This window comes from Alosa sapidissima, chromosome 17 (genome assembly GCF_018492685.1).
Source record: "Alosa sapidissima isolate fAloSap1 chromosome 17, fAloSap1.pri, whole genome shotgun sequence".
NCBI lineage: Eukaryota > Metazoa > Chordata > Actinopteri > Clupeiformes > Clupeidae > Alosa > Alosa sapidissima.
This window is the reverse complement of record NC_055973.1, coordinates 34,817,691-34,833,721: the sequence shown is the minus strand read 5'-3', so window position 1 is coordinate 34,833,721 and position 16,031 is coordinate 34,817,691. Positions and strand designations below refer to the sequence as shown.

At 45.5% G+C, this 16,031-nt stretch overlaps 1 protein-coding gene across 5 annotated transcripts in view; it reads left to right on the top strand.

The window, feature by feature from the left end:
- The window catches only part of nsun6 (NOP2/Sun RNA methyltransferase 6), a 61,728-nt gene that overhangs the window by 44,765 nt on the left and 932 nt on the right, over positions 1 to 16,031 (top strand). The window lies entirely within an intron of this gene.

Sequence of the window (16,031 nt, the reverse complement as noted above, 5' to 3'; positions counted from 1 at the left end):
ATCTCACACAAAACTGTACTGGCACAATGGAAACAAAAATATTTTAGTGACTGTGGTAAGGTGTATGATGTACTAAGTAGCACACCCACAAGAAGACATTCAGTAATATCAATTATATCTGTTATGCAATTCATGGGTTTCATCAGGTCCATTTACACAGGTGTAATAATCAAGCACCATGCAGTCTGCATTCATAATCGAGGTACTTGATTTTATACACCTCTGGAAAGTGACCTGATGAAACCCATGAATTGACTTTCCCAAACATTGACGAGCACATAAGAACCTGTATTAGCCTACTAGAAAAAGACTTCTAGAAACTAACTAGCACAACAATAAAAGTTAGATCACAAACCTTTGCTTCTAACGTGATGACCTAATGTAGGCTAGAAAGCTGTGTAGCCCAACATGAGGATGTGCTCTGGAAGACATACAAAATACTAAGTAAACAGCAAGTAATCAAACAAAACATCATTGTAGGCCTACAAAGGCCAATGTAATAATGGCAAGAAGACATAAATTAGACTGAAGTGTAAATACCTGGGCTCTAGTGATAGCAACTCAGCCTAATAGTGCACTGGTATTGTGTTTTTTGATTTTCCCTGTTTAGACTAGAACAATACCAGTCCTTAGTTGAGCATAATATATTGTTGCCAATATTATTATTTGTGGTTTAACGCTTAGGTTAGAAGATTATAGGTTCAACAAGCTAAATCTCTGGGTAGTGTGGTCATACAGTTTCTTATGAGTGTAGCTATACCAGGCACGTAACTGAAGCATTCCGTTCGCATTGCGTCTTCTGCAACAATTAGCTTCCAATAGGTCTAATCAAAGGAAGTAGCTATACCTGGCGCTTGGCCTGTAGGCTACGTTCAAAAAAATAGACCATGCCTCTAATGGATTTTACCAGAGCCCTTCCTATTAGACATTCTCTGATTTTACACGTCGCGAACAGAACACTTCAGTTATGTGCCTGGTGTAGCTTCCTGTATAGGCTAGCCTAAGCCTAAAGTGGGCAGTGCTTCGACTTGGCCAGCTTCACTCGCGGTTCACGCGCTATCACGCGACTTTAATTTGTATTTTCCCAGTGAGACGCTGCAACAACCCAAACAACCGGTAGATGGCTCAAGTGAGCAGGGTGTCTCGTAAAAAGAAATGGAGCCTGGAAAACCCTACACAGACTTCACTACAGACTTTAGCAGACTGGTTTAGAAATAATGTAATCGCCAGAAATATGCCTGCCCTGCCCTAATAAAGAAATATTTGGTTAACTGCGAGTGAATCCCGTTTGCAGCCGTAGAAGAAACGCAGGACAAATTAAACATTCTGGTTTTCTCCGAGTGCAACGATGATAGACATCATTTGGACAAAAAAGACATGACCCTCCCCTGCCAATTGTCGCTGTCTTCCGCCCGTGCTGCTTTGCGCCACAGCCACACACTGTGATAACGTTCTTAAATCAATCTTTTCCGTGTGCTTGCATGCTACCAGTCCTTCCTTTTCAAATGTGTTGCGCCTGTTTGCACAATTTCACAAATAATCATATGTGATTAATAATATGACAAATAATCCCTGTGCACGGGGACCGAAACAATGCATGCCAACTTTTTCCGTGTTTCTCACATATTTTAACTTCCCCCCCGCGTCTTGCCGTTTTAATGTTTTCCCGTAGAATATCCCATATTTTAATACTCTCATAACATCCCTGCCATCGGGCCTGTCTCTGTGTTGCCCTGTTGCTACCCCTTGCCCTTCCAACAAAACAGATGTCTTCAAATTATCGTTTTCCTAGCTTGAAGGCAAACTTAGTGTGATGTTAACCTATATAAGTTTAATGGCGTGATTGTCGTGAGAGCACGATTCATTGGCGCTTGCATGTTCGGCCTTATGTCTACATGCGCACTTAAGGCTACTCAGCTACTAAAAAAAAGAATTCCCCTGTTTGTATGTTCACTCCAAGTTGGCCTACCATAATTTACCAACTCTGCGCTGTAGCCCCTAACTGGCTATTTATATTTTTCTGTGAAATAAGCAAATGTATTTGTTCAACTTTATGAAGCAGAATTACGCACTAGGCTACTTGGAACATAACACATTTAACAAAGGACAGATGTATGGTATAGTGACAAAATATTAACTTTCAGTGTTTTACGATGTCTTTGTCATGGGGAAGTTTTTTTTCCCCATGTATTTATTCTAGGCTACTGTCAGTGACTGCCGTGAGAGAAGCGGGTTCTGTGTTTTGTTCATGTCAGTGACTGACGTGAGAGAAGCGGGGTCTGTGTTGCGTTGCGTTAATTTATTTTCAATTGGGCGTGCCGTGTCGTCCACAGCTCAGTTCTGACAAAGCCGAATTTACTCCTTTTGAAACAATGTGTGCGCGCGTTTGTATGTTTATATTGCTTGACAGGGGGGATCCCAAGCAGCTTTCAGTCATAAGGCTACTTTGAGAACATTTCCTAATTCACCCGACACTAATATTCAAAATGTTGAAAACTATTTCGGCATAGCCTATTAACTGACCACCCGATTCACGTTGACTGGGGGGCAGGGGGGCCCATCAGACATTTGTGCCCAGTTAATCCGGCCCTGCCCCCAACAAATCACACCTTCCCACCAGCTGTGACAGCTTAAAAGAAGTCAAGACCTATTCACAAACCGGTTTTGTGGCGTTTTGAAATCCTATATGCGGCTAGGAGCTTCCAATCGTGAGGAAGCAATTTTGCATTGTAGGCATAACTAACATGCAACAACCAAAACTAGGCTACTCATTGTCAACATGTAAATAAAATGTAACATTTTTGTGAATCAAATTAAAATGTTCTCTTTTGCAAACGTAGGCATAGGCATAGTAACAGATTAATTTAATAATTTTACAAAGATACTACATCAATCCAGTATGTTTCATTAGGCTACTAGGCTATATAGGGACTATGCCTACTTGTTTATTTTTTACGTAGCCTACAATGGCCAGTTCAGACAAAGCCGAAATTACTCATTTTGAAACATTTGTATGGTTATATTGCTTGACTTAAATCCCAGAGAGTAGGCTAGGCTACCGCACCCCACAGTGATGGGCCTAGCGGTCTTACGCGTTCAGTGTGGGGTATAAACAAGCTGAGAATTTAGCGGTCACGTCTGCCTGTCACAGACGTGGGGAGCTGAAGCTTGGGATACAGTTACTACAGTAACAGTATTTTATTTTACTTATGGAATATATATGGAATATATATTTTTTCACTTTTATAAAGGCTTTGTTTGAATGCTGTTGGAACAAATAGTAGTTGATTATAAAGGCAACTTTCTGTTGCAATATTCTGTGTGTTCTGCAGGTAACTTGTGGTTCTCAAACTTTTTCTTTCATTCCCCACTTTGATCAAGGAGGCATTGACTGATGATAGTGGAGATAACGTGTTATCACGAGGCCTTTGCAAGTCAGCATCTCCGACGGTAGTCTATTAAAAATATAAGTTTTCGATGTCCCAAACGGAGAGCCATACTTTATTGTTTTAACAATCTCTATGCTACTCACCAAAATGTAGGCATGGGAACATGATAAAGTATCCAACTGTCGTGTGTTAAATTATTGTGATTACGAGCCAGTGGTTTTCAAACATTATGCGTGACTCAGAAATCTATGCAACAGACTCATATCGTCCTCGCATTCGCAAAATGAGGACATACAGACTGCTCAGATAACAGGTGTACCTCCAGTTATGCACGGTTTTAGTCAAGTCATTTAAATGTGCTGGTGAAACAGTTGTGTACTCTGGGCACAGTTCTTCCAGAGCTTCGTGCCAAGTAATAAGCGTTGAGTCGAGATGTTTGTGTGAATGAAACGAAGCGTATAGGCCATAGTGTGACATGCGTAAACCAATGGTGTAGAGATGACGCCACAGGGTTTTATTTAAGAGAGCCTACGTTTGTATGTAGGCAATTTATATTCACAATACTTAGGCCTACTAAAATAAATAGTATTTTATTTGTATTGGTTGTTTAGAGTAAAAAAAAAAATCGGTCGGTCTTAACGCAAGTTTACAACCGGCAAGTCGGTTGGACTAAAAGGGGAAAAAAATAAATATTTGGGTCGGTTCTAAATTGACAGGGTCGGTCGGGTTACGGCAAACGAAAATATTTTTATGGATGGCCTGGCAGTGTTTTTTTGCTTGTGTGCAGAAGTCAGCCAAATATTAATGTAATTCTGCGGCATAAAGCAGATGTATTTGTTTATTGTACAGAAAAATAAAAGTCAATTGACTACATTGCAGTCAAGAAGTAGGGCAAATTAATTTACGAAACCAAAACGTGGGTCATAGTTGTCTAAGCCTCTATTGCGCAGCCTGTTAAAAACGTCGCCAGATAGTATTAAATCGGCAACAACATTGTTTTCTGCAGAAGCCTACCCAAGGCTACAGATTAATTCTGAACAGTTATTTCTCTACTGGCTCAATTATCACACCACTGTTTTGATTTGCGTTACCCCCAACACTGACAATAATGTAGACAGCAAATTTCGATTTCGATTTTCGTTACCACCGTGTAGTCAAGCCTTAAGACATACCCAAGTAGCCTAAATCGAGGTAATGTTTAATTATGCATGATTTATTTTGTTATTGAATTCGTAGGCTGGGATTACTCTCGGCAAGTCTCCTGCTTTTTCAGTAGGGGCGGCAGGCAGAGCGATGTACAGTGGCAGAGCCACACACAGTGGCTGAAAGTGGTACTAAAGCTTCATTCAGCTTCACGCCTCATAATGCGCGACTGAAGTGGTCATTTGAAAGCGATGCCCACTGTAGCTTGTGCCCTTTTCATGCATGCTAACGTGAAGAATATGAACATGCGATTTTGTAACAGTCGTTAGGTGGAAAAGTTTGTTTGTACTTACAGCCTGTGAGTTGGTGGTCGATCGTCGTGACGTACAGGTCCAGGTTTTCAGAACATCGATGCAAAACCACTTTCTAACTGTAGGCAGGCACAGTGAGTGTGGTCGAAATGATTGGAACACTGAACTAATGTTGCACTATATTTCGGTGGTGGTGTTCCAACGATAAATTCCAACCATTTCTTCCTCAACTCTTCTTTCTAAGCCAAGACATGCAACATTGATGTGTTATTGCCACACATAACACAGGCACGAATTTGCTCCGCCATGTTAGCAACTTGCTGTTAGCTCCTACTAGCTGCAGAGAGACAATCTCCTGGCCAAAATCTTCCTGTCTTCCTGTGGGCGGTCACAAGTCAAGGTGGGCGAGACCATGAATAATTGTTTTCCCTGCGGAGTCACAGGGAAGGACTTTTTCTGATACGCTTGTTGTTCTGTGTATTTTCTTTCATTGGCTAATGCGGGCAATGGGGGTAGAAGATCATTTTCACGTGCAGCATGCATATGCAACTTGGAGTGAGCTATAGTATTTCGAAAGGAACAAGTATTAAACGGTTTCTCGGTGAATGAGACATTTAAGCCCACCTAACGACTCTATACACGATTTGATTGGCCTGATAGAAGTTTAATTTGTCAAGCTCACAACCCCAATGGAGAGTTGCTAGACTAGCCCTGGCAGCAAATGTAATTTGTGCGTCTAAATTTCTAGGCTACTATTATTCTGCACATAACTGTATGACTGACTAACTAACTGACAAACTCACTTACTAAATCGACTGCATTACCTCAGTGTTAGGGTAGATGAACTCACTTACTAAATCGACTGCATTACCTCAGTGTTAGGGTACTGCACATGTCAACAGTGAGTGTAAACTTCCGTCATTTACATTTTCCATTTAAAAAAACATCTTGTGAGAATCGTGAAGCATTATCAGAAGATATATGTCATGAGCTCTCTCTCTGCCTGGTAACACGTGCTGATTGAAGCCTGATGACCTCCACCTGTTCCTGCTCTGCTCTGCCTCACCCTCGTTACCTACCAGCTGCACTGCATTCACCACTCATCATGCCCTCTATATAAAGCCTTGCTTTTCAGTCCACACTTGTCAGATCGTCTGCAACCAGCACCAGTTACCTGCCTGTTTATTGAAAACGCCTCTGACTCTTTGCCTGTGATCCCGGACCCGCTCGACTACTTCTGTGTTCTCCAGCCCCGGTAATCTTGACCTGCCTTCCGTCCCTCTTCTACGAATACCGCCTAGTCCTTGACTGTACTGCTGCTTCGTTTCAATTGCTGTTGTGTGTGTGTTTCCCCCAGGACTTCCCGGATCATCCAGCTCCTGCCTTCGCTGTTCGGCTACTGGGGGAACACACACACGCAGACTCTTGGAACTCCTGTACCCCCCCCGGAACCCCTGAAACCCCCAACCCTTAAATAAACTTTTGAACGTGACGCAATTGTGGTCCTCGTCCTGTTTGGTGTCTGACAGTACGATCTGACCAAACATGGACCCAGCGCACGGTCGAACCAGCATGGAAACCGACGAACCAGAACCACCCACCGCCATGCAACGCCTGGAAGAGACAGAGAGAGAGGTAAACCGCAACACTGCTGACATTGCCTCCCTACTTCAAGCCGGCTTGAGCCAGCGTCAGCAGTTCCAGCAGCAACAGCAACAACTTGCAATGATCATTCAACTTCTCACCAACCTTTCTCCTCTGCCTGCTCCCACCGGCCCAGCCCCAGCCAGCCTGCTCACCGGCCCAGCACCCGAGTCTCCTGCCCAGTCCACTGCTACCGTGGCTGCCGGAGCCCCAGAACCCAGGATCGGCAATCCAGAGCGGTTCAGCGGCGACCCAACCCAGGTACGGGCGTTCCTGACGAGCTGCCGTGTCCAGTTTACCCTGCAACCCAGGACTTTTGCCACTGAAGGGGCGAGGGTCGGTTACGTGATCACTCACCTGACGGGCCGAGCTCGACTCTGGGGAACGGCGGAGTTCGAGCGCCAGACCCCAGCATGTGCAACCTTCAACCTATTCGCAGAGGAGATGCTAAAGGTATTCGATTTGGAATCCACAATAGCCGAGGCATCTCGGATCCTGATGAGTATTCGCCAAGGCAGAAGGACTGTTGCGGATTACTCCATCGACTTTCGAACCGTGGCAAGTCGGAGCTCCTGGAACATGGAAGCATTGGTGGATGCTTTCCTCCACAGCCTGGCGGACTACATAAAGGACGAGCTGGTTTCCCATGATCAACCCCCCACTCTTGATGAAGCCATTGCTCTGGCTGTCCGCATCGACCGCAGGATCCAGGCCCGCCGTCATGAGAGAGGGCGCCAGAGTCCATCCACCAGCACACGGAGTGTCCCAACTGCCCTTCTGTCCGCACCTGCCACACCATCTAGCCAGCCGGACCAGTCTGAACCGATGGAGATCGGCCGCACCTCCCTAACCCCTGCAGAGCGCCAGCGACGCATCACCTCCAACTTGTGCCTGTACTGTGGTGGTGATGGTCATCGAGTCGCCACCTGTCCAGCAAAAGCCGGAGCTCACCAGATGTAGGAGGAATCCGGATGAGCTCAATGAACATTCAGCCCTCCATCAGCCGTAAACCCCTCATCCAAGTCTGTCTTCACCTGTCTGATTCCACCCACACCCTGGCAGCCCTGGTGGACTCTGGCGCAGAAGCAAACATTATTGACACAGGACTTGCTCGTCAGCTGGGCTTGGAAAGCCATCGCTTGTCCACTCCTGTTCCAGCCCGGGCCCTGGACGGTCACGCAATTGGCACAGTTACCAGCATCACAGCCCCCATATCAATGATGGTGTCAGGAAACCACCGAGAGACCATCCGCTTCCACCTGCTCAGCTCTCCAGGCCAACCCCTAATCCTGGGCTACCCTTGGCTCCGTCTCCACAATCCTCACCTCGATTGGGCCTCCGGAACTGTGAAAGAGTGGGGAAATGCCTGCCACCTGACCTGTTTGCGTGCTGCCTCGCTGCCCCCCGGCTCAGTACCCCCCAGCATTGCCCACGACATTTCTAATGTCCCTGAATGTTACCATGGCCTCCGAGAGGTGTTCAACAAGACCAAAGCCACATCTCTGCCCCCACACCGTCCGTACGACTGTGCCATTGATCTCCTCCCTGGGACTGCTCCACCCAAAGGTCACCTCTACTCACTATCCCCTCCTGAAAGAAAAACTATGGAGGATTACATCAGGGACTCCCTGGCAGCTGGACTCATCCGCCCGTCTTCCTCTCCTGCTGGTGCCGGGTTCTTCTTTGTGGGAAAGAAAGATGGTTCTCTTCGCCCCTGCATTGATTATCGAGGTCTGAATGATGTCACAGTGAAGAACCGGTACCCTCTGCCTTTACTCACCTCTGCTTTTGAATTGCTCCAGGGATCCACTATTTTCACCAAACTGGACCTTAGAAATGCTTACCACCTAGTGCGAGTAAGGGAGGGTGACGAGTGGAAGACAGCATTCAACACCCACACCGGCCATTATGAGTACCTGGTAATGCCATTTGGCCTCACCAACGCCCCAGCGGTATTCCAGGCGCTGGTGAATGATGTGCTGCGGGACATGCTGAATAAATTCGTCTTCGTGTACCTGGACGACATCTTAATTTTCTCCAGAACTCTGTCCGAACACACCCGTCATGTCCAGCTGGTTCTTCGACGGCTCCTGGAGAACTCTCTCTATGTCAAGGCGGAGAAATGCGAGTTCCATGCTCAGACTGTGTCATTCCTGGGATACATCGTCGCTGAAGGCAATATCCAGATGGACCCCGCAAAGGTCTCGGCAGTTACCTCCTGGCCAGTTCCGGGGAATAGGAAGAAGCTGCAGCAATTCCTCGGTTTTGCCAATTTCTACCGGAAATTCATCCGGAACTACAGCTCCGTCGCCGCTCCCCTCACAGCTCTGACCAGCATCAAACACCCCTTTTCCTGGACCCCAGAGGCCAACACAGCCTTTCATACCCTCAAGGCCCGGTTCACCACTGCCCCCATCCTCCAGATGCCGGATTCAGACCGGCAGTTCGTTGTCGAGGTGGATGCCTCAGACGTGGGAGTCGGGGCCATACTCTCTCAACGGGCAGAGGAGGACAACAAGTTGCACCCCTGTGCATTTTTCTCTCGCCGGCTTTCACCTGCAGAGCGCAATTATGATGTTGGAAACCGTGAGCTGTTGGCTGTCAAGCTTGCCCTGGAGGAGTGGCGTCACTGGCTGGAGGGGTCCACAGTTCCGTTCCTGGTCTGGACCGATCACAAAAACCTCGAATACATCCGCAATGCCAAACGTCTTAACCCCAGACAGTCCCGCTGGGCCTTGTTTTTCACCAGATTCAACTTCACCCTGTCATACCGCCCAGGTTCTCGGAACACCAAGCCGGACGCTCTCTCCCGTCAGTTTCATAAGGATGACGCCCCTTCCCAGGAACCTGCATCAATTCTGCCCGATCCCTGCGTCGTAGCTGCCCTGACCTGGGATATCGAGGAGGAAATTCAAGAGGCCCTCCGTGACCATCCCAGTCCCAGTGCATGCCCAGACGGTCGTCTCTTCGTCCCAGATAATTTGAGGTCCCGGGTCATACAGTGGGGACACAACTCCCGCCTTGCCTGCCACCCGGGCTCCGCCCGCACCTGCCATCTCCTTGCCCAGCGCTTTTGGTGGTCGTCTTTGAGAAGGGATGTCCGAGAATTCGTCCGTGCCTGCCCCACCTGCAATCAGAACAAGTCCTCCACTCGGCCCCCCGCTGGTTTACTCCAGCCCTTGCCTGTGCCCACACGACCCTGGTCCCACGTCTCCTTGGACTTTGTAACTGGCCTCCCACCATCAGGTGGGATGACTGTCATTCTCACTGTGGTTGACCGGTTTAGCAAGATGGCACACTTCATTCCCCTCCCTAAACTGCCATCTGCCAGAGAGACTGCCCAGGCTGTTCTTGATCATGTCTTCCGTCTACACGGGCTGCCCAGGGATGTTGTCTCTGACCGAGGCCCGCAATTTACCTCTACATTCTGGAAGGAGTTCTGCCGTCTTCTAGGGGCCACAGTGAGTCTCACCTCTGGGTTCCACCCCCAGTCCAATGGTCAATCCGAGCGGGCAAACCAGGAGCTGGAGAAGGCGCTGCGGTGCATGGTTTCTCGCAAACCCCAGGCTTGGGCACAACAACTGATGTGGATAGAGTATGCTCACAACTCCCTCACCTGCTCTGCCACTGGTATGTCACCTTTCCAGTGTGTGTATGGCTACCAGCCCCCCCTGTTCCCCAGCCAGGAAGGAGATGTGTCCTGCCCGTCTGCCCTCGCCTATGCCCGCCGTTGCCGTCGTACCTGGTCACAAGCTCGTGCCACGCTACTCAAGTCAGCTGTCAGCTATGCCACTGGGGCTAACCGCCGAAGATCGCCGGCACCCGCCTACCGTGTTGGCCAGAAGGTGTGGCTGTCAGCCAAGGATCTCCCACTGCGGGTGGAATCGCGTAAACTGGCACCTCGATTCCTCGGCCCGTTCCCTATCCAGAGGGTCATCAGCCCAACCGCAGTCCGGCTCCAGTTGCCAACCTCCATGAGGGTGCACCCTACTTTCCATGTTTCGAAAGTCAAGCCGACGCATGAAAGCCCGCTGGTCCCCGTGCCGCTTCCTCCTCCTCCTCCTCGCCTCGTTGACGGTGGGCTGGTGTACACCGTTCGACGCCTGCTTCGGTCCAGACGGCGAGGTAGGGGCCTCCAGTATCTCGTCGACTGGGAGGGCTATGGACCTGAGGAGAGAACCTGGGTGCCAGCCAGTCGGATTGTGGACCGGACACTCATCGCCGACTTCCACCGTCTGCATCCTGATCAACCTGCAATCCGTAGGGGCCGCCCCAGAGGGGTCCCTAACCGTCCTGCCCGCCCGGCTTCCTGTCATGTGCCTGACCCTGACCCTGTCTCGGTACCTGTCCCGTCTTCTGTCCACGACCCTCCAGCTCCCTCCGAGGATGAGGATGTTCACTCGGACCGCTCGGAGGAATTCTAGCCCTCCACCGGCTCCCCTCCGCCCTCCCGACGTGGTGTCACTCTTGGGGACTTCTGGGGCCGTCCCTTAGGGGGGGGGTTCTGTCATGAGCTCTCTCTCTGCCTGGTAACACGTGCTGATTGAAGCCTGATGACCTCCACCTGTTCCTGCTCTGCTCTGCCTCACCCTCGTTACCTACCAGCTGCACTGCATTCACCACTCATCATGCCCTCTATATAAAGCCTTGCTTTTCAGTCCACACTTGTCAGATCGTCTGCAACCAGCACCAGTTACCTGCCTGTTTATTGAAAACGCCTCTGACTCTTTGCCTGTGATCCCGGACCCGCTCGACTACTTCTGTGTTCTCCAGCCCCGGTAATCTTGACCTGCCTTCCGTCCCTCTTCTACGAATACCGCCTAGTCCTTGACTGTACTGCTGCTTCGTTTCAATTGCTGTTGTGTGTGTGTTTCCCCCAGGACTTCCCGGATCATCCAGCTCCTGCCTTCGCTGTTCGGCTACTGGGGGAACACACACACGCAGACTCTTGGAACTCCTGTACCCCCCCCGGAACCCCTGAAACCCCCAACCCTTAAATAAACTTTTGAACGTGACGCAATTGTGGTCCTCGTCCTGTTTGGTGTCTGACAATATAGCTCTTTGGAGATGGTTTGGAGCAGCCGTGGCTTGCTGATTAGGGCTCTGGGCTTGTAACCGAAGGGTTTCCAGTTCGATTCCTGACCAGTAGAAAAAATGTGGGCTGGGGAAGTGGTTGAGCACTGCTCTCCCATGCCCACATCCATGGCTTAAGCAAGGCACCTAACCCCTCACTGCTCCCCGAGCGCCACTGTAGCAGGCAGCTCACTGTTCCGGGTTAGTGTGTGCTTCACCTCGCTGTGTGTTCATTGTGTGCTCTGTGTGTATCGCTAACTCACGGATGGGATAAATGCAGAGACCAAATTTTCATTGTCTACAAAGGGAACAAGCCATGACAAGTAGGCTATTTACAAAGTAAATTATAAATATATTGTGACTCTAGGCGGATCTCTAGATTTATAGATGTAACCCTCTATATCCCAATATAATTCTACAACAATGCTCCAGATTCCTGGGAATTCCAAGAGAAAAGGGCAATTTGAGAAACATTTGGAATAACTAAAAAGCTAATGCAAAGTGTCAATTGTAAGCTTCTTTTAGTTTAAAGATTAGAAATTACTTTCAAATGATATATGATCCATTAGGAATTGTATATTCATGTTTTCCATAGACGGCCATACGGTAGGCAGTGCTTCGACTTGGCCAGCTTCCCTCACACGGCATCACGCGACTTTAATTTGTATTTTTCCAGTGACGCTGCAACGACCGGCAGAGGTCTCAAGTGAGCAGGGTGTCTCGTAAAAAGAAATGGAGCTGGAAAACCCTACATAGACTTAACTACAGACTTTAGCAGACTGTTTTAGAAATAATTTAATAGCCAGAAATATGCCTGCCCTGCCCTAATAAAGAAATATTTGGTTAACGGTGGTGAATCCCGTTTGCAGCCGTAGAAGAACCCAGGACAAATGAAACATTCTGGTTTTCTCCGAGTGCAACGATGATAGACAGACATCATTTGGACAAAATATAGAGCATATTAACCCTTAGAACCCTAAGCTGTTTTTAGGGCATTTTCACTACCTTTATTCATAAGGATTTATTCTGGTCATTGTAAGTGCCACACACACATATTATATATTGTTTTTTTCAGCAGAGTCTAGGCTATCCAGATCTTGTATTAGTACTAGTATTAGTATCATGTATTAGTACTAGCATTGATTTTATTTTGATTTTTAAAGAATTAAAATATAAAATCATATTATAAAAAGTCTTATATTTTGACCTGTATCTCACCACAGCAAGCTCATAGCTCTACATGCATTTCATGTAGGGCAGACTGTCCTGAAACGGGCAATATAATTGCCATGTTGGAGGGATACTCTGGGGCTGAGCAATTTACAGAAATATGTGGTGTGTGATTTACGGAAATAAATGCCATTTTTTATTTAGCGATGAAAAATGAACATTCTGCGCTCCATATCTGTGACACGAACTGATCTGACCTGACTTGACCCAAGTTTGCCTGTTAGCATGTGTGACTATGGTGTATGCACTCATGATGATTCTCAACTTTTTACTGCATTGCCATGAACAAAGTAAAGGCAAAAAAGGTGTTTCTTTGTTGAACAAATTGGGATGCAATGTGAGCCTTGAATTGGATGCCATGCAGGAATTTGCTAGGATCTCAAAACCGGATTATGAACATGTTTTGCCATAGAGAAACACACGATAGCGTTGGATTATAAACATGCTTTGCCACAAAAACAGACAAAATCGTGGGGTAAGTCCAGCTATATGAAGTTATTATTTTGCTGTCACTTCGTCTGTTTTATAACCCAGAAGGGTGTATTTGGTATCAAATGATAGATCTGTGTCTCCTCTTTCATCTAACATGCGTGGCATATATATCCGATCACGGGTCCGCGAGTAATTACTCCGAGAGTAATGGGTGTGCAGCGTTGGTTTGTGTACATGACGTTAATATTTTGCAGTCACTTCGTCTGTTTTTATAAGCCAGAAAGATCGATATCCATGGTACCAATGGATAGCCCTGTTTCTCCTCGTTAATCTGATATGCTTGCCATATCTATGTGATCACGGGTTTGCGAGTAATTCAAACGAGAGTAATGGGTGCGCAGGTGAACGCAGAGAAGTATAGACTGTAAATATGATGCAATTTGATTTAATTTCATGATTTTTTTTTAATTTTCATACTTGATCGTACAGACAAGTGCCTAGTCTCTTTGGAAAGCCCCACGTCTTCTCTGTCATGCAATAAAGGTTTCATCTCGTTGCGATGAACAGTCGCGGAGCAATGTAACAGAGAAGAAAAGGTGTGTTTTTTGACGCACTTTGCGTCAATCGGGTTCTAAGGGTTAATTTATGTATTTTCTGCCTTGGGCATTTTAAAATATGGATGTATGGTGGTTAGAAGTGTAAATATCAATTAGAAACCTAATTATATTTACAGTGCATGAAAATGCTGTTATCCGAAGTCTTATTATTATTATTATTATTACAGTGCATGAAAATGCACTGTACTGTTCTTCCTAGGCAACTTCTTATTATTATTATTCCGCTTACCACTTTTTCCGTACGCAATTTCTCTTGAACAGTTTAACTTAGAAACTTCATTCAAACTTTGTAACGTAGGTCTTAAAACAGATCGGGTTGCTATGTCTTTTCAACTTTGAAACTTGTATACTTTTTAAACTATTAAAGAAAAACTTTTTAAAAATCCCCATAGACTTAACATTGCCGATTGTGACATCATAAGTTAGTTAGTTAGCATAACTACTAAAAATGATTAGTTAGGTTAGCTAAGTCAAATAATTAGCATAGTTAACATATCTACTAAAAATGATTAGCTAGGTTAGCTAAGTCACATAATTAGCATAGTTAGCATGTTAACATTGTTAGCATGCTAGTTAGCATAACTACTAAAAATGATAAGCTAGGTTAGCTAAGTCACATGGTTAACATAGTTAGCATGTTAGCATTGCTAACATAGAAAACATTAGTTAAGTTAGCTAAGTAGCATGTGTAGCAAAACTGCTAGAAAACGTTAGCTAAGTAACATGGTTAGCATGTTAGCATTGCTAACACTGCTATAAAACATTAGCTAAGTAACATGGTTAGCATAGTTAAAAATCTTAGCATAACTGCTAGCAAACATTAGAGCCATTCCAACTTTAAGTTATCGTCAAAAATCTACCTATATACAGCCATTAAACTATTTGAATATCAACATTCATTAAACTTCCAGTCTGTCAACAACTTTTAAACTATTTACCTTCAACTTTTAAACGGTCTACTTTTAAACTATCTATTAAACTAGCTGTCTATCAACAACTTTTAAACTATCTACTGTCTATCAACAACTTTTAAACTATCTACATTCAGCTTTTAAACAGTCTACTTTTATAGTTTACCTAGCATCACCGTAGTAACCATCTCTGTATTATCTGTTTTAACTATACATGATATTTTACATCACAACTTTAGCATTTTCATGCACTGGTAATTCCTTGGAATTGCATTTCTAGTTATTATTATTCTTCCCACCAAATTTCTGCGTCTAATTCAGCTTCAACCGTTTTACGTAGAAACTTTGTTTAAACTTTGTAACGTAGGTCTTGAAAAGGGCACGTGGGGAATGTATTTTTCACTTTTGTAAACTTTATACTTTAAACAAGCTTATTTTTCCCCATAGACTTTGCATTAGCACTATGACATCACAATGGACTAATTAACTTGATTTGCACCTGTATCAACTTCCAGCTGCTCACTATTAGGACCCATCAAAGGGCCAGTTAAACTGATTGCACCTGTATCAACTGCTTTCTGCTTAACTAGGCCAACTCTCTCTGTGTCTCTCTCCATTCTACAAGGATATAAGACACATTCCATCCAACTTTCTATCCATTCATCCTCTTCAAACCACTCACTCATCCACCCATTAAACTATCCATCAACATCCATTAAACAATCTGCCTATCAACATCCATTCAACTTTCTGTCTATCAACATCCATTACACTATCTACATTCAACTTTTAAACTATATACTCTGTCTCAGGCTTTAAGCATACAATCTGGCTCTCTTAAGACTACTATTTCCTCTGCCCACAACTGTTTCAAAATAAATGTCCTCACTACAATAATTCACTATTAAATAATTTAACTATTTAAACTATTTAACTGTTCAGCCATTTCAACTGTCAGTTGTTATCAACTATGACTCCTGCCAACTGTTTCCAAATAAAAGTTTGTTTGGCATTTTATGTTAATATACAGTATGTTTATATTTTCATGCACTGGTAATTTCCTCGAAATGACATTTTCTAGTTATAATTATTAATTTGCAAACAAATAAATGGCGTCAGTGACGTCTTTGACATGAAGATCCCTGGAACTATACTTCTACTAGCATTCTACCACAGGTCAAGAGGTGTAGTTGTAACTACACAACTTTACGATAGTGGTTGCGAACGTTCGTTGCTACTATGGTTTTGGGAAACACTAACGTAGTGTAACGATGCATTGGA